This window comes from Balaenoptera ricei, chromosome 9 (assembly GCF_028023285.1).
Source record: "Balaenoptera ricei isolate mBalRic1 chromosome 9, mBalRic1.hap2, whole genome shotgun sequence".
Taxonomy (NCBI): Eukaryota; Metazoa; Chordata; class Mammalia; order Artiodactyla; family Balaenopteridae; genus Balaenoptera; species Balaenoptera ricei.
The window spans coordinates 69,033,291-69,060,998 of NC_082647.1; the positions used below are offsets into that span (position 1 = coordinate 69,033,291).

At 39.9% G+C, this 27,708-nt stretch overlaps 1 pseudogene; it reads right to left on the reverse strand.

The window, feature by feature from the left end:
* Positions 1–5,321: 5,321 nt before the first annotated feature.
* On the reverse strand, positions 5,322–27,708 carry LOC132371296 (transcription factor IIIA-like; annotated as a pseudogene).

The window sequence follows — 27,708 nt, forward strand, 5'->3', positions numbered from 1 at the left end:
CAGCAAGACTTGCTAGACAGTACAACCCTAAAGGATGCATGATAGCCTGTTTACATTGTGCACATGCTCTGTCTGGATGGCTAACCATATTGTCAGGAGCATATATTCAGACCCATTCAGGAAAGTCTTCTGGATGCTACATAAGAGCATAGGTTCGCTTTGTTTTTGTTTTGTATTACTAAACATGTGTCCAGGAAAACATTTACCACCCAGAAGAGTAGAGATCAAATCCAAGATAACACACTATCTCTGGTAGAAAAGAAAAAAAAAAAAGGAAAAGAAAAAGAAAGATTAATTCAAAAAGATTTGAGATATCAAGATTGCACAGAATATTTTATCATAATTGGTATATCTGTCTTCTTTAGCTTAAAAATGATTTTTTTCCCTAACTGCATGTTTCGTTTCTTACTTCTCATCACTTTTTCTCCCAAATTGTCCTATCTTATCCTTCAGTTAGCAAACATTCACCTAAAATACCCGATATACTCCATAAAACTCCTACAAATAATACTGGAAGTAGTTGAGGGAATTACTAGGCACTGGTATTGCAGAAGAGAACTGTCCAATAGGACTCTCTGCTCTGTAGGAAATTCTATTCTGCACCCAGCAACACAGTCACAACTAGTAGCACGTGCCTACTGAGACCTAGAAATGTGGTCAGTGTACCTAAGGAAAAATTTTTTCAATATCATTTTATTTAACTTTGACTAGGAGCTAGTGTATTGAAGAGTGGAATTCTAGAATACCGATGACTCAAAGAAATTGAGGTTACAGGAAACAGATAAAACCGATTTGAACAGAAGGACAGAAGAAATACTAAGACAAAAAAGGAAAATGATTATGATGAATCAATGCCTATAAGAGTTTAATCTTCTTTTGACATTTAGGTTCTTTTGACATTTAGGTTCCACGGCTTTATTGGAGGTGGAAATGTCTTATCTAATTTTTCAGCAACTTGATGTGACTTTGCTTTGGGGCAATTCTAGGAATTTACAAACTTCAGATTTGGGTGAAACATTCCTGTAATTGATTTATAGTAAAAGAAAACTAACTACATGTTTTATGAGATTTAAAGATTTTTTTGATAGAGGAACAAAACACATGGACATTTGGATAGATGAAAGGGAGAAGTCTGCTATTTAGCACTCCAGAGGAGAGATGGTTGCCAGACAGGGACACAGAAGAACTGCCCTCTCTACCACCCCAGCAGGTATCAGCAAGCTATAGCTGTAGGGGATAAAGGGGAGAGAGTCAGCTAGGTTCAGAGAGATCCCTGTGGGTTGGCTAATTTGGATGATTTTTCAGGCTCCGGGCATAGGGGCTGTCCTCAGTTTTGTCTGGTTCCTGACCCTGAGGCAGTTAGCATGGATGCACCGTGATCCTGAATGTGAGAGCCTGATAAGGGAAGTGGTTGGGTTGTGGACTTAATCAGCTGCTCAAGAAGGAGAACTGACCAGCTTTTAGTCAGGCCCTCAAAACTGGGTCAAGACAGCGCAAAAACAAAACTCTCTTACAGTTGCCTTCTTGTTGTCTTGGCATCAGTTTTGAGTTCAATTATTTGAAGAATTCCAGTAGCCCAAGTAGTAGAGGAGACTTTTACAGAGTGGCATATAAATGCCCCTAAACTGCCTAGGAAAACATTTTATTATGGGAGTCAGAAGGAGGGAAACAAGTAGAAGTATAAATAGGTCAACCGTATCCAAGTTTCCTGTTTATATGGCAAAAACAGATCTGAAGTTTGGGGGTCTCTAACAATGTCATGGTGGACTTGTAAGGTGTGTGACAGTATGAATCATGTAGTTTGTGATAATAATATCTTGGTGTATCCCTTGAGTCAAGGTGGTAGGTGCAGCAGTTTTGTTGATGGAGAGTGTGAACTGCTAGCTCAGCAAGGTATAGGTGAGTCGTATTTGTTTGTAGCCATGGGGAAGGGGTGGTTTTGGTGGCCGTAGACACAGGGTGGGCACTTGTGGGGGGCAAGGTAGAGCGAGAAGGGAAGTAGGAGAAGGCTCTGGGGAGTGGGAGGTCCAACTGAAGGGTGGACCAATGTGAGGAAGTTACCTACCTGGGGAAGAACTAATTTCCATTAATTTTTTAATAGCACAGAGAGCAGTAACCTTTATAAGATTTCCCTTTAGGTATGCAAGTATAGCTATAGAACAAGGAGCATACCACAAGCTAAGTAAACAGCAAACTCAGGAAACACAGAATCCCTAACATCCAATGAAAAAAAAAAAACAGTAACTGTTTCATGTCAGCATCTTAGGAGAGACAACTGGTGGGTGTTGCTGGTATGGTGGTCTCAGTGTCCAGGGAGTAGTTTTCTCTGTCACAGGGTGCAAAGTCATCTCCAGTGGAGTAGTCTTAGGCCCAAGTAGTGTCATCTAGGGTGATACCTTCTCAAGAACAAGCTCCTGGTCCAGGGCAATGCGGTTTGGGATATGGCACTGGGGGTATCCTTTATAAGTGGATACCCACTCAAGTGAATATGGGTTTTGTTTTTGTGGCTCTGTGGTATTATAACAAGACAGAGCTTCTTTTTTTAAAAATTTATTTATTGATTTATTGATTTATGGCTGCATTGGGTCTTCGTTGTTGCATGCGGGCTTTCTCTAGTTGTGGCGAGAGGGGGCTACTCTTCGTTGTGGTGCACGGGCTTCTCACTGCAGTGGCTTCTCTTCTTGTGGAACACTAGGCGCCCGGGCTCAGTAGTTGTGGCACACAGGCTCAGTAGTTGTGGCTCACGGGCTCTAGGGCACTGGCTCAGTAGTTGTGGCACACGGGCTTAGTTGCTCTGCAGCATGTGGGATCTTCCTGCACCAGGGATTGAACCCATGTCCCTTGCATTGGCAGGCGGATTCTTAATCACTGCACCACCAGAGAAGTCCCAAGACTGAGCTTCTTGTAAAATATCAAGGCGATTTTGGTCCTGGGAGCTTGACTTATAAATATCTTTCAAACAAAGGTTTCGTGGGTGCACAGCTAGCAAAGATGATGCTTGCCTCAACGAAGTTGCTATCACTGAACTGAAGCACCGGAACCCAACTGACATAATTAAATCCCTGATTAAGGGTGGCCACATCTAAAAGCTCCCAACTGTCCAAGATTCTGTCCAGATGGGTGATGAAAGGGATTCTACTGCAGATAGGTTTTTAAATCACATGGCCTATTTGGGGTGCATCTTGTTAATAGGATGTCACGTTTGTCAATTAAAATATCTGTGGCTGAGCTTGGAGCTCCAGCATAGCCTATAGGCAGGCCCTCCAATTTAGGCAATTACCATGGGCCCTTTGCCTCAGTTGTTGGCTTGGTTGGTAATGGAAAAGCCAGTGAAGACTTCAGGTTGTAGGGGTGTGGGCTCCAGCATCTGCCAAGTTTGGTTAAAACAATGGTTTACTTGGAGTGTTGGAGCCTCTGGATTGCAAACCAGTGAAAGCATCCAGACCAATAGCAACGAGACCAATGGTCAACAAAATAGTGTGTGGCTGCACTTGATAGACCTTTGTTGTTTGATGTCAATTTTTCTCTGGCTTGTATTATTACCAATGAAGGGTTGTCTGGCTTCTTCATTATGGGATATGGTGCTGACTTTATTATTATCTCCTAATGTTATCTCCATTTTTATTTACCAAGTCCAGTTTCCTAGCTCCCTAGTAGCCCACATGGTCTGAGGGAATAGTCCTGGAAAAATAATTTTAATTTTCTGGAGGGAATCAGATGGAGAGCCAGGATTATCTACCCCTTATAACCTGAATACTGATGAAGATTTTTTTGAGTGGTAGAAGTTTAGGCTCAAATGAGTCACATGTCAGATGGGCAGGTTCCTGGCCCATGGGACAGTCTATGGTTAACAGGTCCCAGAAGAGTATGTACCCTACATCTGGCCTCCAGCGCTATGGGGGTGGAACAGAATTGAAAATCTGTAAAGGTAGAAAAAGACATTATTAAAGGGCCTCATATATAATTCATCTTTATATACATGTAGCCAGACATATTCCCCCTTTAAATATAGGAAAGGTCGAAAGGAAGGTTTTTTATTTAAAGCTGGTGTGTGGTATGAGTTGACTAAGGGGCCTTGAATTAAGAGAGATTAATGCCTGGGGGCATGAAAGACACTGCCTAGTGGTTTGTCATTTTTTGACTGAAGAGAGAGTTCTTTGAGGAGCCCATTAGGCCTCTCAATTAAACCAGCTGTCTGGACCTGCTGGGGTAGTGAGTTTTATTGACTGACAGTCGAGGAGCCCAGCATTGTGTATTCTGAGAAGTGAAATATGTGCAGTGTCTATCGGCAGTGTCTGGAACACCCAAGGAGATAAGGAGTGTCCTGATGGGGCCTTATATTGTGGCCTTAATATATGTAGAGATATGTGTAGCCTAGATTTCTATTTTGGGTATCTGTGAGCAAAGTGGTTCACAGAGTCCTTTACCTTGAACAGAGGGAACAACTCTTAGGCAATGACTCAAGAATTTTTAAAAAAATATATGTATATGGAATAATTTGCTGACTAGGGCATACAGTGCTAAAATGACTGAAATATGGCAAATTTTCTGCCTCTTGGGCCCTCTCCTTTATCATGGACATACCAGTTAGGAGATGGAAAGCAGTGCCATACCACTGAGCACCAGTTATGATGGTGGCAATGCCACCCATATAGTCTATGAAGTTTCACTGCTGTTCCACCAGTTGATCCCAAGGTACTCCCCAGGTAGCTAAGGTAACTGGGAGAAGGGCAACCTTATCCAGCAGCCTGGCATCTGGCAAGAAACTGAGGAGAGGAGAGACAAACCCCTCCTCCAGGTGGAATATTCCAGAAGGCTCAGGCTTGGTTCCATTCTTTATCAAGGAGGCCTAAGTAGAGGTGCTCAGATTGAGGGGTGCTGCATTTATGACCCAAGGCATAATGGGCAACTGGGTATAGAAAGTCACAGGCTCAGGGATCCATCAGCACCACGATTTCTAGGAAAGACCAGTATGTGGCCAGTGATTTTTGCTCTAATGGTGTACAGCACAGAGCCAAGGTCAGTTTCTAACATCAGAAGCCCAACGGCAACCTATGGCCTTCATGAGACTCCTGGAGGTGTGAGAAGACGTTGCTAAAACTTCTGTAGTGAAGGAGCCTCTGAGGAGAGTAACACGAGTGCCTGTCAATTTTTTTTTTTCTAAATCAGTGTTTTTAATAAAGGGAAATGTGCTTCTGAGAGAAAGTAACTGAACTTGTTGGTTTGTAGTTCTTTCAACAATACAACCCGATATTTAGCTGAGAGTAATTATTGAGATCAATACCATTCAGTGACTCTCTGTATTTAGGCAAAGAGAAGCCTCACTGGTGTTTCCTTTTAGAAGAGATACATCCACTGAGATGAAAGGCCCGACTCGATTTTTCATGAGATGCTTTTACTTTGATTTTCATTTTCTTCACGTCGGCATGCCTTGTGAGACTGTGTTTTATTGCAAACCTTTTGCACCAGCCAGCATATTCACACATAAACGGGTGCTTTTCCTCAGGCAGGGAGAAAATATGGCTCTTGAGACCAAGCATGTTGCATAGCTTCCACCATGGTCTTCTCTTGGACACTGACACACATCCCTTTCTGGGACACGAGTTTTCACATGTTGCTTACCCTCACCTCTCTGCTTGAATGTTTTCTGGCATGCTTCACATGTTATTTTCTTTTTAGCGGGTTTCTCTCACATGTTTTTGGCACAATGAACATCCCTTTTGACACAACGTGGCTCTCGTAGACTTTTCTTCTCATCCTTTCAGACTGCCGGGTGAAACAAAAGTGCTTGCTATTTCTTTCAGGGTTTCACTTGAACAGTGATTCATTTTTCTGCTGGCACTGATGGATTTCTAGCTGCTGCTGTTCTTAAAGGTCTTCTTACAACCTTCAAAACAGCATACGTATTGTTTTTGCTGATTTTCATGTTTGCACTCAAAATGTTTCTTCAAGCTTGATTTTCTGTTGAGTTTTTATTTTTAAAAAAATTTTTGGCCACACCGCGCAGCTTGTGGGATCTTAGTTCCCTAATCATGGACTGAACCTAGGCCCTTGGCAGTAAGAGCACAGAGTCCTAACCACTGGAGCACCAGGGCACTCCCTTGTGTTGAATTTTTAATCACCACCACTCTCTGAAGAATAAATAGCCATTCTCCCATGTGGAGCAGGATGTGGCATCTCCCAGGGTAGTCCCTGGTGATGGCTTGGCTACACTCTTCATTATCACAGACCCATGCCCTCTCCCCATGTGCTTGCACAGGTGCATATCTAGCTTTCAGGCCTACTGCGATTGGCTCTGGAGTCAGGTAAGGAGCAAAAGAACCTCCTGGGGACCATGCGGAGTTGGGGAGGGAGCAAGGGCAGCTGGGGTGGGGTGGGGCTGGGCTGGGCTACTGCCTATCCCAGTGAACAGCATCTGCAGAGAACACGTCAGTGACGGGCAGGAAGGACACTGCCCCCGAGATCAAAGCCTGGCACCCCAGGGAGCACCCGTGCAGGGCCAAGAAGGCAACCACATGTGTGGTCCCTTGTGGTCACCATGTGCAGGCAGCCGAGACTCTGCCCAGAGTGAACCACTCTGGACCAATCCCACATACCACCCAGATGTACATTCTGGAATGTTTCCCCATGGGGCCTATCGATGTTAATTTGGACCAGTTTTATAGTCTTTTGTTGGAGGGGGTCCCATTCAAGGCGGGCTGATTAGTAAGTAACAGTATCAGAGAGAGTAAGTAGAATCTCTACACGAGGACTATATTGCCTCCAGAATGCAACACTGACTAAACGATGCTGGAGTTTTACGTCCTTAATGAGTGTGTTAACAAACGTCCTTAAAGGAGGATGTCATCGCTGGAATATCATATCCGTGCTGATGGAGAACAGTGGATGCAGTTAGATGTTGTCTGCAGAGACTGTGCGCAATTGCAAAGAGGTCCTTACTCTAGAAGGTGGCTGGAAAAGGTGCACTGCTTCCCTTGGGGGTGAAGGCAAACTGACGCTGAGAGGCTGTTAAAATAGGCACTGAAGAGAACATATTAGCCAAACCTTTTACTATCAAAATATTTACTGGTTGTTAATTGGATGACATCAGTAATTTTAATAATATTGGGTATTGGGAATGGGGACCTTAATGGATGGGACCATAGTATTAAAGTTGCAGTAATCCATTGTGAGGCATTATTCTTTTTTTTTTTTTCTTCAATTTTTGAAGGTTTAAGAACAGGCAAAATTTGCCTATTAAATGGAGAGGCGGTGGACATAATCACCCCTTTATTAATTAGGTCTTATATGAAGTTTGCATTCTTGAAGGCCCTGTTTTAACTTAAATTGGACCACTTTAATAGTTTAACTGGGTCTTTTTTTGTCAAGCCAGTTTCTAAGTGCCAAAGACTTTACTTAGCTTCAATTTATTACTCATTATTTCAGAGTGTCTATTTCCAATATAGAATATTTTAGGGCAATAGATATTATGACTATGGGAAATTTAGGCAGGGCTATAACATAAAATAAGGAATATCTCTTTTTTCTGTATTTTCTGTTTAGTTACTCTCCTAGGGTTATAGGGGGTTCCATGTTTATATTTAGTAGGATCTTCTGATAAAACTGTAATATGAGATCCAGTATGATTAAATCCATGAAGTCAACTGGTGCATTTTAGCAGTTGTTAAAGTTAATTTAGCACCTATGCTGTAGAGGCACAAAAGGCAATCAGCACCCTTTTTATCTTTTTGTCATAGAAATTATTTTAGTAAATTTTGGATTTTCAATTGTTTAAGTTATGGACCTTTGTTTAAAAAAAATATTACACACACACACACACACACACACACACACACACACACATATAATTCAGTTTTTATTTTCTCCCCCTGTATCTAGGTTTTTTCCTTTCATTCCATTATTTTCCCTCTGTTTTGGGCTTCTAGTCACCTATGCCTGTGGTTTCAGTTTGTCTCTGTCTCATAACTCAGTGTGAACCATCTAGGTGGTTATGGGAAAGGAGCGGGTAGGGGCTCATGGCCTGCCTTTAGGCAGCCGGCTCTTACTCCAGGCCTTCGCAGCCCACCACTAGAGGACTGGGGTTTGCAGCCTCTCCCTGGGACAGCTCAGTAAAGCCCACTGTCAGAAGTATCAGTCCCTTCACATGTTATGTTGGGGCGCTCACTAAGGCCCAAGCACCATGGGTAGGGGTCTTGTATTTTTTAAGTAATTGGATACCTGGCAGATGTTCTGAAGGGGGTTGCTGGGATGAAATCTTTGTTTCCTCGAGCCAGAGGGCCCCTTTGGATTACAGGTTGGGTGGCTGGTCTTTGAAGGTGCAGCCTGTGATATTCCTGACAGTCTAGGGAGCATAAAGCTCTCTGTGGACAACAAGGAGATACGCAGCAACAAAGAGAGGGAGCTGCCACCCCCACCTGAGCAACATCAAAATGACACCCAGCTGCCACTTCTCTCCCATGGGGGGAGCCCAACCAACATCTTCCTGCACAGGAGTCCCCTGAAACACACAGACCAACCAGTTCTGCCCCAAATAATGATGAAGAAACACCACCACCATCAAGGAGAGCCCCCTGGAACAGGTCTCTGCCAAACACAGACTGTGACAAAAAGCAGAACCTCCGAATCTTCCAGCCTGGAAAGCACAGCTCAAGTGGCCTCAGGCTGCAAGACTAAAGCCCAAGCTCAAATTCCATCCCAAACTGCTCTCCCTGTGGTCTGGAGCCAATTAGTGAGCCAAGAGCAGTCTCGCAAGAAGTTATCCAAGAGTCAGTGGTTGTGGCCATAGTGCCAATTGTTTTATAAGACTAAGAATTCTTTTGATGGTGGGATACAACACACTGATTCACGCAGATGAAAGGCTGAATGTTTTGTTACTTAACGCGACTGAGAGAGATGGCCGCTGGGCCAGGGCCACCCGGGGAATGACACCCAGGGAGGGGGTCACAACAAACTAGAGTTGTGGGGTGCAGCTAGGTAGGCAGCTTTGGCAAGCAGTGTGGGGTGAGTTAGGTTTTGCAGGCTTCCCTGAGGACTGGCTGATTTGAATCATTTAGTGTACGGCTTATCCCTAGTCTGGTACTTGCAGTGATTAGGGTGATGCCACGTGGCCCAGAGTGTGAGGGCCTGGTAAGCGAAGTTAACTTTTCAGAGCACACGGTGGCCTCTAGCAAAGCGCATCCTACACTCAGAGGCCGACAGCAGCCGGACTGCAAGGCTGAAAGCCTGGCACTGGATAAATATCCAGGTCCCTTCACAATTTATAGGCACCTAGAGATTTAATTTTAAAAATTTGTTTAATGATTGACAAAGGCCTTTTTTTTTTTTTTCATTTCTTGGCACATAAACTGCATGTTTAAATTAGGCACAGTTTCCTTAATTACTTTTTTATAAACATGAAATACTGGTTCATTTGATGAGATTCTTTTCAGAATTTTCTAAAATTCCAATAAAATACGGAGAAATGATGTCAGCTCTTAAAATCCTCCCATATGAGTGTTCATTTTGAAGCCTTAAGAGAGTTACTGAATTTCACAAAGTGCTATATTTGTAATAAACCTGCTGACTAAGGAATTCTTACCACAGATTAATTCAACAGGGTTAGGCAAAAATAAAATATCATAGTTTCCCTACTCTTGGTTAGTTTTTAAATGCTTTAAAAAAATTAAGAGACACTCCAATAAATGTAATTTTTAGGGCTTATAGCAGCCAAATTAATATAGCAACCCAATATAACATTAACAGGCTACTACAATGATTTTATGTAGATTTGTGCAAAGTAACTTCAAATACATATTTCATACTGCTCAGCAATCCATCTGTGTTAATCTAGAAACTTCATCTCTCGATTTCCACAATTATTACTTCAATTTTTTTTTTCTCTTTCCCTCCTTCCTCTTTCTTTCCTGTTACATTAGAGGCAGTTTTTCTTTTCCTATCTAAGGTAACTCCTCCCATCTGTGTGTTTGGACCCCATTATAATTTTTCAGGAGTATTATCCAACTTCCCTTTCCTAAATATTCAACCAAACCTTCTCAACTAGATCTTTTCCATCTATATGGAATCATTCCTACGCCTCTATCCCATATCATCCTTACTTACAGCCCTATCTCTCTGCCACTCCACTGTTAATCTCTTTTAAAAAAATTATGTTTTGCTGTCTTTGTTTTTTCATCTCCTATGCATTTACTAACATAGTTTATGCCAACACAGCTTTTGTACCATTTATTTATGGAACAATCCTTCCTAAGGTCATCAGTGGCCTCCATTTTTTGGCCCCATGCCAACTCTAGGGGACATTTTTAGTGCTCATTTCATTGATTTCTCGGCAGCATCTGGCACTGTTAACTGTCTACTCTTTCTTGAATTACCCTCTTACTTTAGCTCCCATGATGCAATACTCTTGTACAATGCCAGAATTAAAGTACCTGAGTGAAAGCAACATCAGTAGGAATTTAAGAAGAGAAGAGATGAAACACATCACCAGCAAACCTGATTGTCCAAAGATAATCGTGTGATGGTTGCATAGACTATCCACCAAAGTCCCTTCTCCCTTCTTTAGTAGTAACTGGACATAATATGCCCAGTTATATTACATTTTTCAGGTTCTCTTGCAGTTGGTTGTGACCATTTGCTGAAATTCCCTCCGAAGGTAGGTAAGAAGCACTACAATGGTCCTATGAAACTTCCCACATATCCTGCTCTGTGCTCTTACCTGTTTCGTGGGGGCAAGTCGAAGATGGCAAAGATATAGTCAGCTCGGAACTCTGAATGACTAAGTGAAGCAGAGATAACCCCCTTTCACTGTCATAAACATACATCTCCTTGGGCTGGAAAATTCTCCCAGAGACTTTAATGTACATCAGAAACACCTGGAAAGTTTAACACACATTGCTGGCCCTCCACACCAGAGTTTCTGATTCAGTAGATCTAGAGTGGGGCTCGAGAATCTACTTTCCTGACAATTTTCTTTCTCATACTTTGAGAAGTGCTGCCCTAGACTACTATGCAAAAAGAAACAAGTCTTTTATGTCTCTTTTTTCAGCCATTAAATTCAGAGTCTAATGTTAAAGGACTTAAGCTTCCCCTATCTAATTCAGAAATGATTATGGAAACATGATCAAAATTATCTCATTTTCATGCTGGTACGAGTAGCCAATTTGACACAAAATACAACAACCTTGGAAGCACATTGAATGACTGGGAAATGGGTCAAATTGTCTAAGTTCTCTGTTTTGTCATCTTCCTACAGATTGTCCTATTTCTCCTAAAACTGACCTCCAGCTTCTAGGCCACAGTACCATCCAAAGATGCTCAAATGTGTAAATAATTAAGGAATTAAGGCTTAGAGCAGAAGAAATAGGGAGACAAAAAATGGAGGGGAAAAAGTACTTCACAAAGCAACACGATTGTGAATTTTGAAACTAAAAAATATTTAGAAAAATAAAATTCATTCCAAAATTTATTTGGTATTTTGGGGTGGGAGTATCTGGGGTGGGGGGAAGAATGTGTATGCTATCTGGAACCAGGATACAAATTACAAATGCTCTCCAGAGAGAATGGGTATACCGGAGAGGAGTCAGCAGAAATGGTCAGTGATTCAAATCCTGTAACTGAGCAGATGAGAAACCTTGGACTACTGAGTTCAACCACACGGGGAGTGATCTAGACAAGCCCTAAGATCCCAACCAGATTTGACAATCTGACTCTGTTGCTGAACTGCTTATTTTATAACAGGGAAAAGAATAGATCTTTACCATCCTGCAATGACACATACATAGTAGGCTGAAAGCATTTTTGATGGACATATATGTTTTTCATGACATTGAACTAGAATAGAGAGAGAATTCCATCCTTAAACCTGACATATTTCAGTTTAAATGCCTTGGATTTTTTTTCTTTTTTGGTGGGGGAATAAGATTTGAAGCTTGGGACTTTCCTGGTGGTGCAGTGGTTAAGAATCCGCCTGCCAATGCAGGGGATATGGGTTCGATCCCTGGCCCAGGAAGATCCCACATGCCGCAGAGCAACTAAGCCCATGAGCCACAACTACTGAGCCTGTGTGCCACAACTACTGAAGCCCACGCACCTAGAGCCCGTGCTCGGCAACACGAGAAGCCACCACAATGAGAAGCCTGCTTGCTGCAACTAGAGAAAGCCTGCACACAGCAACAAAGACCCAAAGCAGCCAAAAATAAATAAATAAATACATTTAAAAAAAAGCAAAAAAAAAAAAAAAAGATTTGAAGCTTGAAACGGAAAGTTGAGACATGCTGATTCTTATAATTTCCAAGTAGTACAGGAAAGGGAAGAGAGCTTTCCTTCTTTAAAGACAGTTTGTACGACAGCTTTACTAATATTTAGTGTTTAAATCTGCCTCAGGTTTAGGAGATGCTTTTATTTAATTATCTTCTAAATGCCCTTAGGCCACTTAATGACTGAACATAGGTTTTCCCTTTCCCATTGTGATTCTCCATCTATTTCATATAACCATGATTGAGTTATTTAAATCGACAGTCTCTTTATTGGTTGACATTCAAGACACCTTAAATTTTTCAAGAAACCATTCAGACAAAGTAATGTCTCCTTTACTCCTCTCCTTAGGTTAAAAGCATAAACCCTAAAGAAACACAAATATTATCTTTTTTTCTTTACTATTTCTTTTTTAAAAAATTTTATTTAGTATTTATTTTTTTGGCTGCATTTGCTGTCTTTGTTGCTGTGTGCGGGCTTTCTCTAGTTGTGGCTAGTGGGGGCTACTCTTCCTTGCGGTGCACGGGCTTCTCATTGCGGTGGCTTCTCTTGTTGCGGAGCATGGGCTCTAGGTGCGTGGGTTTCGGGAGTTGCTGCACTTGGGTTCAGTAGTTGCGGCACGCAGGCCCTAGAGCACGCGGGCTTCAGTAGTCGCAGTGCGTGGGCTCACTGCAGCTACAGTGAGTTGCAGTAGTCGGGGCACGTGGACTCAGTAGTTGTGGCTTGCAGGCTCTAGAGCGCAGGCTCAGTAGTTGTGGCTCATGGGTTTAGTTGCTCTGTGACATGTGGGATCTTCCTGGACCAGGGAACAAACCCATGTTCCCTGCATTGACAGGCAGATTCTTAACCACTGTGCCACGAGGGAAGTCCCAAATATTGTCTTTGTGTTATCAAAGATACTCTAAATTTTGCTCCTGGAAGTATATCTTATAACTTCTCATCATCCCATGTCTCTCTCCCATTTGACTATTACATGAGAAAATGGAAAAATTTCCAAGCAAGAACAAAGTGTGGCAAGTTAGGCAAACCAGAAATTGAAACAATAAAATGAGAAAACACCTACCAAGGAAGTCTAAAGTTAATCTGATTTTGTAAAGCAGGAAGAGAATTGACAGATGACCACTAGTCACTGCACTGTACAATGTATTATAGAGGCACATTCAATGGAAATAAAAGACACGAGAGACTAAATTCTCATGTTAGGGTGATTTCTAAGGATATTAGAGCCCAGATTATGTATGCTGTAATATAGAAAACCTGAAAGTAATATGGGAGGTCTGGTCTCAAGTCCTAACTGTTCCATTCCACATCTTACGAGATTAACTGGTTTACGGAGTGAACTAAATTTGATGGAAATGCGTTCTGGAAGTCTCTTTATTTTTAAGCAACTCTTCCACTTATCATTCCTTTTTGATCCTTCCCTGCTCCCTGATGGAACATTATACAAATCTCATAACTTCCAAGTCACTTCTATTTCCTCTTCAATCATTATGACTCACTCTCAGTCAACTTTCTTCAAAAGATCAATCTAGTCTAAATCAGAGATTCAATCTCTAATTCTATTCAAAGCTTGTTTCTTCTCCACAACTCAAGACTGGCCCATGGCTCAAAGTCTTCCTGTAAGAAAGGGCATTTTTACTTATCTTTCACTTTCCTTCATCCTTCTCCTCCTTCCTTTTCTGCTTCCTCTTGTACTGAGGTGAGAAAGGGGGAATTGGAGGAGGAGGGACAACAGTCTTCCCTCATATTTTTGTAGTCAGGCCTTTGTTGTCTTTCATGACAGCATTCCTATATGTTTGCTCTCTTAGGGCATATGTGAGGGTTTTTCAGAGGGCCAGGGGGGATCTCCACAATGCATAGGATTGTAGTGTGGATGCTAGGCTCTGGGGACTCTTGCTGGCAGCTTCCCTTTTTCACGGGGCACACTTAAGAAGACTCGAGCTGGGCTACTCTATTCTGCATCCATTGGCCTATGAATCCTTGTCATTTCCAATAGCAGGAATGCAAGCCACTTCACCCCCTCAGGTCTCTCTGCAATGGTGGACTGTTCTACCCTTTCTCCTACCCACAGAAGACTCCAGGCAATAAATAGGCCTAAGTCTTCATGCACATGAATGCTTCCACTCTGCCCGGATTCAATTAAGCAATGTCTCATGTTCAACTACAAGGGAAGTTGCAAGATGAGGCTGAGGTTCTATGCCTCTTAAAGCATTCAACCATGGTGTGCCGTAGTCTGCTTTTCTTAAAGACACCGCCAGTCTCTGTACGCTTTTCTTAGGTCACCTCACCTTGGGAGGGAAAGAGCCTCCATGTCCCAGTATTCTCTTCTGAGCTCCTAGCTCAACAACCCAGATGAATTCCCTGTCTCCATAAACTCTTCTAGACCTTATTTAGGCTGAATGGGATGTGAGCGTGAAGGTCAACAGAACTGTGTTAAGCGAATATGAAGAAGCATATGGCACAGCGCCCTCTATTTTATCAAAGCAACAAGGAAGGGTCAGAGGGGAGGCAAGTCCATTTAAGGCAAGGAATCTGATTTGAGGATTACACACCAAAAATAAGCCGCATGGACTAGGGTCACTGCCCTCACTTACCTCCAGAAAAGAGGACTGGGTGCTGTGCATCTGCTTGATGGCCTCCTCTAAAGAATTATCGTCACATTATATATACTACCAAATGTAAAACCGATAGCTAGTGGGAAGCAGCCGCATAGCAAGGGAGATCAGCTCGGTGCTTTGTGACCACCTAGAGGGGTGGGATAGGGAGGGTGGGAGGGAGACGCAAGAGGGAGGAGATATGGGGATATATGTATATGTATAGCTGATTCACTTTGCTATAAAGCAGAAACTAACACACCATTGTAAAGCAATTATACTCCAATAAAGATGTTAAAAAAAAAAAAGAATTATCGTCACAGAATTTTCAGCTATTTCACCCCACTAATACTGATACTCAATCATTCTAAGCCTACAGTACTAGACTTTGGAATGATCTCATACCCCAGTAAGCACTGTTATTGCTGCACAATCTTGTTAGAATTACCTTGTTGAAAGTGTTAGGTCCGTTTTGCAGAGAAGGAAGCAGAGCACTTCTGGGTTGATGAGTGCTACTGGAGGTCTAGTTCATGAAGGGCTGCTGGTCCTCTGGAGCAGGTGGTCTCTGATATGGAAGAAGTGTATTTGATGCTGAGTTTGTGAAAACCTACAACGAATAAATATTTTCCCATCAAAAAACCCCAGCGAAACAAAACCAAAGACTTACTGTGCCATCTTTTTTTAAGTACTGTAAGAATTACTTGTAACTACTTGACACTCTAAAACAGGGGAGCAATTTCTGCCTACAATGAGAAACTCTGGAGCACCATCTGAGAGCACAGAAATAGAACACTTAACTTTCTGTTACCGAGGTGTTGTGATATTGGACAAGTTACCTAACCTTTACCTGAGCTCCCCAGCTGGGCTGCTGTATTAATGTCCTATGAGCGCTATAAGAAACTACCCCAAATTTGGTGGCTTAAAGCAATGCAAATTTATTCTCTTACAGCTTTGGAGGCCAGAAGTCTCAAATCAGTTTCCCTGGACTAAAGTCATGGTGTTGACAGGGCTTGTTCCTTCTAGAGGCTCTAGGGGAGTATTCATTTGTTTGCCTTTTCTTGCTTCTAGAGGTCAGCTGCATTCATTGGCCTCACATCACTGCAACCTCTTGCTTCCGAAGTAATATCTGCCTCTTCTCTGATCTCCTGCTTCCGTCTTTTAAGACCCCTTAAAAGACGGACTACAGCCCATCTGGATGATCCAACTTAGTCTCCTCATCTCAAGATCCTTAGCTAAATCGCATGTATAAGGTGTCTTTTTGTTATCAGGTATCATTTACAAGTTCTGAGGATTAGGATGTGGATATTTTGGAGGCCAACATTCAGCCTACGACAGTTGCTTTAAGGATTAAATTAGATAATATACATAAAGTACCCACCGTGATGTCTGGCACATATTAACACTCAGCATGTGTTCACTTTCTTCCTTCTACCTCCTCATCCTATTTACTAGGTTGTATGATTTTGGTTAAGACACCTGATCACTAAAGAGTCCTTGCTGCCTCATCTGTAGAACTAGATATATTTATAACACTCCCTCTAGAAATATAATGATGGATAAGACTGACTTAGCGTCTGCCATCCTTAAGTTTTGAAGTTCACATTCTCTTCAAGGGAGCAGACAATAAAATCATTTTATATACAATATTATGATATATATTTATAGATATATGATATTAATTAGTGCCATTAAAGAACTTAGGCAGGGAAGGAGAGATAGAATACTGGGGGAGGGCAGGATCATGCATAGTCCACTCTCTCCATGTATATAGCACTGTCAAATGTCACCTCCATAGAAAAGACTTGATTGACCACATGATCTAAAACAGGGTCACTGCCCACCTACCTAGCTTTCTCTCTCTTTCTGTCTGAATTAAATTTTATGGCACTAATTACTCTCTCAAATTATATGTATTTATTTTATTTATTATTTTATTGTCTGCTCCCTCTAGAACAATATGAGCTTCGGGACAATGGGGGTTAATTCTGTCTTGTTCATCATTATACTCCTAGAAGAGATTGATAAGAGTAGGAGCTCAATTAATGTTTATCAAGTGAATTAAGGGGATGCATAAATCTCATTAAATACTTACACTAATTCTATTTAATTAGTTTGAGAAACAGTGGTAGATACACAGTTGTTTCATATCTAACTGGTAAGACAAACAAATACATTTTTGAATATGTGTATCGTCTACCCAAAGATTGTAGTAAAAATGGTGAATTTCTGTGACTATTTATCAGAAACTTCTATTTTTTTCTTTATAACATCTATGCCAGAGGATAAATGATAATTTGTATACAACAATTATTTTAAAGACCACATATATATAACTTATCTTTTTACCACTTAACTTGAAAAAAAGTTGTTGTAAATGTTTCTCTCACAATCATTTTCTGAAAATTGAGTAACTATAGGATGTATGCAGGAGAGAGATTATTTTCTCATACACAGGGAAGAAGTATACAGTATTACAAATATGCATGTAGACCTCTAATAATTATGAAAAAAGGAAAGTATTTCAATTCCAGTTGGACTTCATATTTTAATCTGTGGTATTTTTATGTTCAATGAATACAGATAATTCATAAAAACACGTTTCTTAAAATGAAAGCAATGACAGCCTTTAAATAACAGTATTCTAACTGTGATTCACTTTCAATTATACAGATTAGAATTAACAATTTAACTTTGTGACATGTTTACAAACCAGCAACTCTAAATTTATTGTTTTTAACATGTTTGTCATTTAAACTAATGTCCTTGTTAATGAATTGTTGATTGAAAATAAGAACACGTGTTATTTACCTGTTATTTCAATTAGTCACCATATATATACTATATATATATAATATATATATAAAATTTTGTTTAAATGAGCACACTGCCCATATAGGATTCTAGATTTAGAGATATCTTTAAGTAAAAATATTCCAAAAAATGTTGCCTGTTTTAAAAAAATCTCATTCAAGAATCCAATTTCTTTTTAAAATTGAGGTTGGTAAAAGTTATCTAAATAAAATTGAAATACATATTGGTTATCTGATCTACAAAAATTAAAAGCAGAGTTCACATACTATTTAAATACATATTGCTATCCCAGACATTTCCACTAGTTCCAACTGTCTATATTATAAGTCAATTTAGTTGTTTTGAGAGTTGGTAAATATGAGCACTCTACATTGTTTACAAGCTACATTTTTCCATGATAAGGTCAAATAATATATTTTCACCAAAAATACTAAAGGCTTCAGGATGGGTACCACTCAGTAAGGATGGCCTTTCTAGCATCACTGGTTCCTTCAGGGTTGATGTGTCAGAAGGTGGTGAGCAGGTGGACGCTGCTTGTGCAGGGAGAGGACCTGCCAGGTTGGAAGCAGCAGTGGGTGGAGGTCTCACCCAACTTCTCACTCTGCCATGGCCAACTAAATATGACCAAAAATGCTTTGGCCCTCTTCCCATTAAGAACTGGGGTCTCGCAACCCTGCCCCTTAGTATGGGCTGGCCGACGACAACTGACCAACAGAGTTTGGCACAGTGAAACTATTCCAGTTCTGGGCTTAGCTTTTAAGAATGTGGGCAGCTTCCACCGTGGTCTCTGGGAGCCCCAAACGTCCACATAAGTAGTCCAACTACCTAGCTAGAGATATCATATGGTGAGGCCCTAACATTTCATGACAAAAGAAAGGAAGAGAAGCCCAGCTGAGCCCAGCCCCCCAGCAATCCCCACCAAGACATAAGGCATATAAGTTAAACAGCCTCAGACTCCCCAGTTCGGCTCAGCCAACAGCTGAATACAACCCCGAGATCCAAATCATTTCCACAGGGGGCAGAAGAACTGTCCAGATGAGCCCTACCTGAATTCCTGACCCCCAAAGCAGAAGATATATTAAAGTAGTTGTTTTTTTCACCCACTGACCTGTAGGGCAGTTTACCAGGGCAATAGGTAACCATAACGTCTCCTAAGTAAGTCATCCTGACTTTAGCACAATTACCTTATATGTTTGAAAATCATCTTTGTCAAGCCATGTCACCAGATTTAACTCCAGAACGGGATGCATTGTCTTTTTGCAGTGGCCACAGTGATGAATTGTGGAAATGAATGTCTCACCACTTGCACAGTAAATCAAAACTATCTAATGTTATAATGAGCATGCAAAATCACTCATGTTCTGCTTTACAAGGTCTAGGAGAAACTGAGAAGGGCAGACGTGTCAGTGTATATGTCCTTCAAAATCAGTGGCTCTAAAGCAGATCAACTTGACTTTCCTCTTTAGAAAAGAGCTAACACTGACTGTTCAGTCAGATTCAAGACATTAGAACCATTTTCAACTACTGTATTGCTCAAGTAAAATTAATATCAGAACTCTGTAATATCTACCATTTAAAAAAATCTATTGTAAAATCTTTGCCTAATCCCCATGTATGGGTTTGATATCTTCCCAAATTCATTCCACTAATACTTTCATGATATCGTTTTCTACCTTAAAACCTTTCAATAATTCCTAATTATATATGATATAAAAAATCAACTTCTTATCCTTGTTTTCATGTCCTTCCATAGTTCTATAGTATTTTCTCCTGTCTACTCCAAAATTTACTTTTTTTTTAAACTGCTGGTCAGAGATTTCCCTGGTTGTCCAGTGGTTAAGAATCCGCCTTCCAATATAGGGGACGCGGGTTCGATCCCTGGTCAGGCAACTAAGATCCCACATGCCGCAGGGCAACTTAAGCCTGCACACTGCATCTACTGAGCCTGTGTGCTCTGGAGCCCATGCACCACAACTAGAGAGCCCATACGCTGCAACTCCTGAGCCCGTGAGCTCTGGAGCCCACACACTGCAACAAAGAGCCTGCATGCCGCAACAAAAGATCCCGCATGCTGCAACGAAGATCCCGTGGGCCACAACTAAGACCCAAAGCAGCCAAATAAACAAATAAATAATAAAAAATAAATAAATAAACTGCTGGTCAGTATATCTAACTGTGGTAAATAATATCCAATCCTGAAGAGGGAAAAGTTACATTCTTATCTGCCCAGGTTGAAGGTAGCATGATAGAGTTGAATAGGTAAAAGGGGCTCATATCCATTGGCGACTTTCAGATCATTGCCATGGGTTTTAAGTCAACTGAGAAACTGCTTGGTGGGCCCTCTAATGGGTATTATCTCATATATCACAATGACAGACTTATGGACCAAGGAAAACTACAGGAAACATTTCCCTGTGGTTAAAATATCTCTACTAAGAGCCCACAACCAATCAGTAAATACCTCCTGCTTCTCTCAACCTACCAGTCTCAACTGATACTGTTTTGTACAGTTCAACTTTTTTTTTTTTTCCCTTTACTATTATAGAGATCATTTATTATTTGGCAACGTTGGGAAACTTTTCAATTGATAGACATTCATACCCTTAACATCTTTAACATTTAATTTTAAAATGTTTAAGACTCAAATGAAAGGGGAAACAAACAGTCTAAAATCCTTTGTACACTCCTAGGAAATAAAAATATGTAGGAAAAAATCAAAATCCTAATTTATTTTCAATATTTTTATATCAATTATATGTCTGTAGCTTTAAAATGTTTTCCTCTTGGCTGTTTCCTTGCTGTCATATTGTAGAGTAGTGGTTTTTAAACTTTGGAGTGCATTGGGATGATCTGATATACATATTTAAAATGCTGGTTCTAGAGCCCATTCCCAAAGATTCTGATTAAGTAAGTTTGGCATGGAACCCAGGAATAGATGTTTTCTTAGGTTGGCTTCAGGCTACTTTTTTTTTTTTTTAACATCTTTATTGGAGTATAATTGCTTTACAATGGTGTGCTAGTTTCTGCTTTATAACAAAGTGAATCAGCTATACATATACATACATCCCCATATCTCCTCCCTCTTGCTCTCCCTACCACCCTCCCTATCCCACCCCTCTAGGTGGACACAAAGCACCAAGCTGATCTCCCTGTGCTATGCGGCTGCTTCCCACTAGCTATCTATTTTACATTTGGTAGTGTATATATGTCCATGCCACTCTCTCACTTTGTCCCAGCTTCCCCTTCCCCCTCCCTGTGTCCTCAAGTCCATTCTCTATGTCTGCGTCTTTATTCCTGTCCTGCCCCTATGTTCTTCAGAACCTTTTTTTTTCCTTAGATTCCATATATATGTGTTAGCATACAGTATTTGTTTTTCTGACTTACTTCACTCTGTATGACAGACTCTAGGTCCATCCACCTTGCTGCAAATAACTCAATTTCATTTCTTTTTATGGCTGAGTAATATTCCATTGTATATAAGTGCCACATCTTCGTTATCCATTCATCTGTCGATGGACACTTAGGTTGCTTCCATGTCCTGGCTATTGTAAACAGTGCTGCAGTGAACATTGTGTGTACAGCTCATTTTACAACCACTCAAACCAAGCCCCAATACCCCGTAAAAGCTTGTCATTATTTCCTCAGATTGAGAAACTCCCAAGGTTTGCCTGTGGAGTGTCCTCCCTTGCTACACCAAGCTAAATAAACTTGGCATTGTATTACTACAGATGTATCCTTGGTAGCCTTTGGCCAATGGGCTTCAAAACTACCACTAATGAAACATGCAATCTTGGCCTAGTTACTTAATAGTCATGAACCTTATTTCTCTTTCCTTGTATAATACTGATAATATTTATCTCGTAGTATGTGGTGAGGTTTAGGGACAATATGGGAAAAGTACTTAGTGTGATATATACTAGATAGTAAGCATGAGTAGATAGTGGGTAATCATTTTATTGGTATATTTAAGTTGTTTTTAAAAATACAAATTGTACCTAATAGAATTGGCAGTGCTCCTGATATAACTCCTGGTTTATTTCTTTTAAATTCAATTTTCATAGTAGCCCATGTCTGGGAATATAAATCTGAATGAACTGTCAGACAGGGACATCTTGAATAGGGACAACTAATGCTAATGGAGGACTGAATAGAATGTTCATAGTCTATTGGCTTTTGAAAACTAGAACTAAAACTGGACTCAGTGACCTTTCAAAATTTTCTGTCCTTATTAAATCATGCATTTAGAAAAGAAAAAGTCAGCATCCTGCATTCTTGATGTGATCAGAATTTGATCAAGACTGTGAAAGATGAATAAAAGGGAAGCAGTATGTTTTGAGACAAATGAGCACAGTAATTTAATAAAATGATGGTAAAGTAATGAGAAAATGCAGAGATTTTCCAATTTCCTGTTAGAGTGTACGCAGTTTCAAATTATAATTAATTAGGGAGGAGGCCAGTGCCAAGGTCAATGCCCTAGGAGGCAGACTCTGAGACTGACACTTGCCTGCATGTGGTGTATTGAGCAGCGCTCTTCAGAACAACAACCAAAAGAGAGGTAAGCAAGCAGGACTGAGCAGAGGAAATAGACAGACTGTGAAAGGGTGACCACAGAGGACTGACCTGGTTCCCTGGGGAGCTCTGGAGTTGGTGTTCCCCTTAAGAGATTTCCCAAATTGAAGCAAGGGTGCTCAGTTTTTGTTCCCTTTTACTCCCCCACCTGTTGTGGAGACAAAGCTCCCTTTGGCAGAAGGCAATTCTTTGGGAGGGTTGTGAGCCAGGAACACCCCCAGCTGTGGAGGGAACTAGTGCATTGTTTCTAAAGGGGGGTCTATTGAGTGAACCTCAACATTCACTACAGTGAATTTACAAATTTATCTACTCTTGTGTTTTAGGACATATTATCTGATGGTCTTCTATTTGCCCTTTGAGGAAATAAAGTAAATATTAATTTAAGATTTACTGAGGAAAGAAGTTTGAATGAGTCTATATTATCAAATGCAATAATAAGACATTCTTAAAATAACTACCCCTTCTCCTTTTTGCATGTAGATTGTTGTGCTGCGGTTTGACAACTATTTTCACCTCGCTCTCCTGTCTGTATTTATTCTTTGAAATATTAAACTAGATTTACGCATGGTGAGGATGAACATCTTCAGAACTGGATTGCTCATGCCTTTGTTCTTTAATCACATTTTTGGTGGGTTCCTATTTATTATTTTGTCAATGGCATAACAGTTGAGTTCTAATTTTGCTCTTCTTCTTACTCAAAATTGGTAGAAGGCTGCATGAGACAAGCAATTTGCCAAGTGCAGCCACTGAGCATTCAATTGCTAGTGCATGGAAGAAAGGAACAGCTTCAGAGGTGTTTGTGTGAGACATACATCACATACCAATTTATGAGCTGAAACTTTCCCCAAATACATTTATTTGGTTTCTATATGAGACTGTTACCATTTGATTAATTTATTTACCTGGTGATATAATGTAAAACAACCATGTAGGATATTTGTATTGGTTTTGTTTTTCCTTCATTCAGTTTCTGAACGTCACCTCAATGTTGATCTATGCTAGTCTGTTTCCTGCTGCATATTCCTATTTCCTGATCCATAAAGGCTATGTCTAGTACTTCATCAAGCAAACATGAACAGTTAATAAATTATTTTCACATGTGAATCACATGACTAGGTACCAACTTCTTTTATAATAAGAAACACTATTTAATAATGTGCTCCATCCATTTAATTTTTTTTTTTCTTCTTTCAGGCACCAGTGTCTGTGATATCTCCTTGAAGTTTTTTACTATTTATGAGGAATGTTAAATAGTTAAAGATAAAATGCTTCCCTGCAAATATTTAAAGTATATATTCTAAAATAAAACACTTTCCCTAGTAAGACAGTAGAACTACGACATTCTTAGAGACAAAGAGAGTAAAATATGAGGCTAACGCTCAGCTAAAAATGATGGCTTGTTCTGCTTGAGATGACTGATACGGTCTTAGTATGTAACCTGTGCTTCATTCCACCCCGGGCATTGCCGTTATTTTATTCTGCCCATTGGAGTCTTCAAATTTACTGTGGAAAGCTCAAAGACCATTTTAACTTATCTGCAGGGATAGTGCCGTTCATTTTCCATTCTCTATTGAGACTCTAAAATCTCTCAATGAGTACCTTATTTTATTATCTCATTGAGCCTAATACATCCTGATGAGTAATCAATAGTACCTGTGGAACACCTATGTCACTTTCAGTAAATCTCTGAAGGGTAATATCACGCTAGAAATGAGAAAAGTGTGTCCACAAGCCATTTGTGCTATTTGAAATGCATAAAACTCTCATTTTAAAACAAATTATCCTTGTTCATCCTCTTTTAGATAAACAGAGGTAAATACATTTTCTTTTCTGTCACGCTCTGTTTTGAGTGTGCTGCTCTGATTTGCCCATTCCAAGTTAAAGAAAACGGAAATGAATTGATATGTCTTGGAAAGTTCTCTGACCCGATATATTTGATGAACAAAATAATGTGATGATTAAAATTTTCAAGTTAATTAAAAGCTATTTATTTTTATTCTCTTTAATGTGTATGTATTATGTTATAGGTCTACAACAAATTTGGTTGCTACTTTTAAAACTAAGAATCAGTGTTTTAGACATTAGCATGACAGGATGCCCTTTTAGAGTTTAGAATAATAGGATACATCATTTCACTAGAACCTTAAGAAAACTTCAAGAGGTACCCATTTTACAAATGAGGCCTCAGCTCAGACAAGTTAAGTAAACTGCTTGAGTCCACAGTACATGACAGGTCCAGAGCTTAAACTTTTGATTCTCAATCCAATTTCTTTACTCTTAACCATGGTACCTTTATTTATTGAAATGCACAAGGTCCACTGGCCTAGTTGAAAGATCCATTGTCTATGAAAAACTAGCTAAAAATTTCAGCTTACTTAGCAGTGCTATGTAAGGGTACTCAGAGTTAAGCGTACTGAAAGTTAAAGAAGGAAGAATGACAAATAGTAGTCAATAATTGGATTTAAACATATGAGGCAGCAACATCTGTTTAAGAATTATAATTCTAAACACCTAGAGACAATATCATACCCTAGGTTCTCCTAAGTTTGTTCATTTGACACGTAGAAGGTGAACATGAAATAGACTATAGCAAAGTTCCAGAGGCCTAGGGACTTTGTTTGCAGTTCTATCCCTACTACATAAAATAGGGCCTGGCACATAGTATAATATATTGAGTGAGTGAAAGAATTAATAGCTTTTAAACAGCCAACCTATAGAATAATTTATAAAAAAAAATAGTTCCTTGGCAGATAGGAGATTAGATCCTTGAGCAGGAGGATAAAAAAAAAAAATTCTACTATTTTGAAATTACTCATTGAAGGCTGACTTTGATCATAAAATACAACCTTTGTGCTCAGAAAGTGTAAATCCTTGATTGATGTCTAATAAATAAATATTATAGAGCTAAGTTAATGAAGAATGCAAACTGGGGAATCTATCAATGAATTTGGAGTGATTTTTTTTTAAACTCTTAAACACTGAGAAAAAAACTAATGCCTCTGGTTTTAATTAACATTTCTTCTTGATGGTTTACAATTAGGCTAAAAAGACCAACAGGAAAGTCTTTCTTGGGGGGAAGCAAAAATTGCAATTTATTCAAACAATTATCTTATTTGTAAACACTTATTTCTGAGGCTCAATATTCTGACCTTTAGAAATGTCTACAATTTACGGACTGGTAATGCTTTAAAATAATTCTGCTTTCATTTCTGAAATAAAATACTTCCCAAACTCATTGTGACAGAAAGTCATTTGACAATCTTCTGTGTGACATTTTTACAATTAGTCTCAATTACATAGGAAGAGTGAGCTGTTTGCCTCATCAGGTAATAGGCACAAAGAATTAATAGAATGTTGAACTGAAATGGACCTCAGATAACCTGGTAAAGCCATTTTACTTTTGCAAAAGAAACGGAATGAGATCCAGAAAGCTGACGTGACTTGTCCAAGGTAACAGAGTGAGATACTATCAGCGCCAGGATAGAAATGCAGAACCCCAACCCATTTTGCAGTAGGGGACTCAATCGGTACAGAAGCATGGTCCTTAAAAAACTATGGAATAGTTTTTCTCTAGATTTAACCCATTTTGACAATTTACAGGTAGCACTGTGCCACTAAGTGCCGTCTAATGATAATCAAGAAAGCAATGAAACCCTGTTTTCTCAAAGAAAAGAGTACCCCATACTCTGCAGTTATCTCTGGCTCCTCTTTCTTTCAAGTACTATATTCATCCTGTCACTGCCTCCTTTGGGGCTACTTATATATGTCTATCCAGAATCCATTCTCTCTCAAGATTCACCGACCTTGATCCAAACTGTAGCCGTCATTCATCTGTTTATTGCAGCAGTCCTCCTCTGTCTGGTCTCCCTGCTTCTTATCCTACCTTCCTGTGTCTGTTCTCTAAAACAAGGTAAGTCAAGAGGTTTGTACAAGGCTGAAAATCTTTCTTTGATTCCTCATCTGTCTCTGAATCTAAACCCAAGTCCCTACTGTAACCTCCAGGTTCCATGTTAATATTCCCTGAAAATTCAAGTCAAAGAGATAGAGACCCGTGTGTGTGTGTGTGTGTGTGTGTGTGTGTGTGTGTGTTTACTGGGAGCGGATGGCTCTCCTCCAAATTCATATTTTCCACTTCCAAAATCCCACCGTTCTCAGAGAGTTGCCAAACCCTATGGCCTCAATAGAACAGCTGGGACATACAACTAAATTCACTATCTACACAAGAAACACTATGTAGTATTTTTTTCCTAGTGTTTATCAAGTTGTAGCCTGAATATAGCTCAAGGAAAGTTTCAGATCCTTGGTGGCTAGAAGCAGGTATTTGAGCCAGTGAACTGATGTGGGTCTGTTCTGAACTAATAGTTGTTTACCTCTCAATCCAAAGTCTGCCACGAGGGCAGCAGGTTTTTCTATGAGATTAAACCATTTAACATCCCATTCAAGGATGGTCTCTAAAATTAAGGGCAAAAGCACCTATGAAACGGGAGAAAGTATTTGCAAATCAAATACCAGATAAGGCGTTAATAGTCAAAATATAAAAAGAGCTCACACAACTCAATAGCAAGAAAAAGAAACAAAAAATGATTAAAAACTGGGCAGAGGAACTGAATAGACATTTTCCAAAGAAGAGATACAAATGACCAACAGGTATATGAAAAGGTACTCAATATCACTAATCATCAGAAAAATGCAAATTAAAACCACAGTGAGATATTGTTTCACACCTGTTAGGATGACTATCATCTAAAGGACAAGAAATAAAAAGTGTTGGCAAGGATGTGGAAAAAAGGAACCCTTGTGCACTGTAGGTGGAAATGTAAGTTAGTGCAGTCACTATGGAAAACACTATGGAGGTACCTCAAAAATTAAAAATAGGACTATCATATGATCCAGCAATCCCACTTCTGGGTATATATCCTAAGGAAATGAAAGCAGAATCTTGAAGAGATACCTGTACTCCTATGTTCATTGCAGCATTAATTACAATAGCCAAGATATGAAAACAACCTAAGTGCTAAGTGTCTGTCAATGGATGAATGAATAAAGAAGATGTGAGATTTTATATATATAGTGAAATATTATTCAGCCATGAGAAAAGACATCCTGACATTTGTGACAACATGGGTGGAACTTGAGGGCATTAAGTGAAATAAGTCACACACAGAAAGACAAATACTGCATGATATCACTTATATATGGAATCTGAAACAGATGAACCCATAGAAATAGAGACTAGAATGGTAGTTACCAGAGGCTGGGGGTGGAGGGAAAGGGGAGATGTTGGTTAAAGAGTGCAAACATCCAGTTACAAGATGAATCGGTTCTAGGAATCTAAAAAGTACAACTCGGTGGTTATAGTTAATAATACTGTACTATATACTTGAAAGTTGCTAAGAGAGTAGACCTTAAATATTCTCACCATAAAAAAGAAATAGTAATTAGGTGACGTGATGCAGGTGTTAGCTAACACTGTGGTGGTGATCAT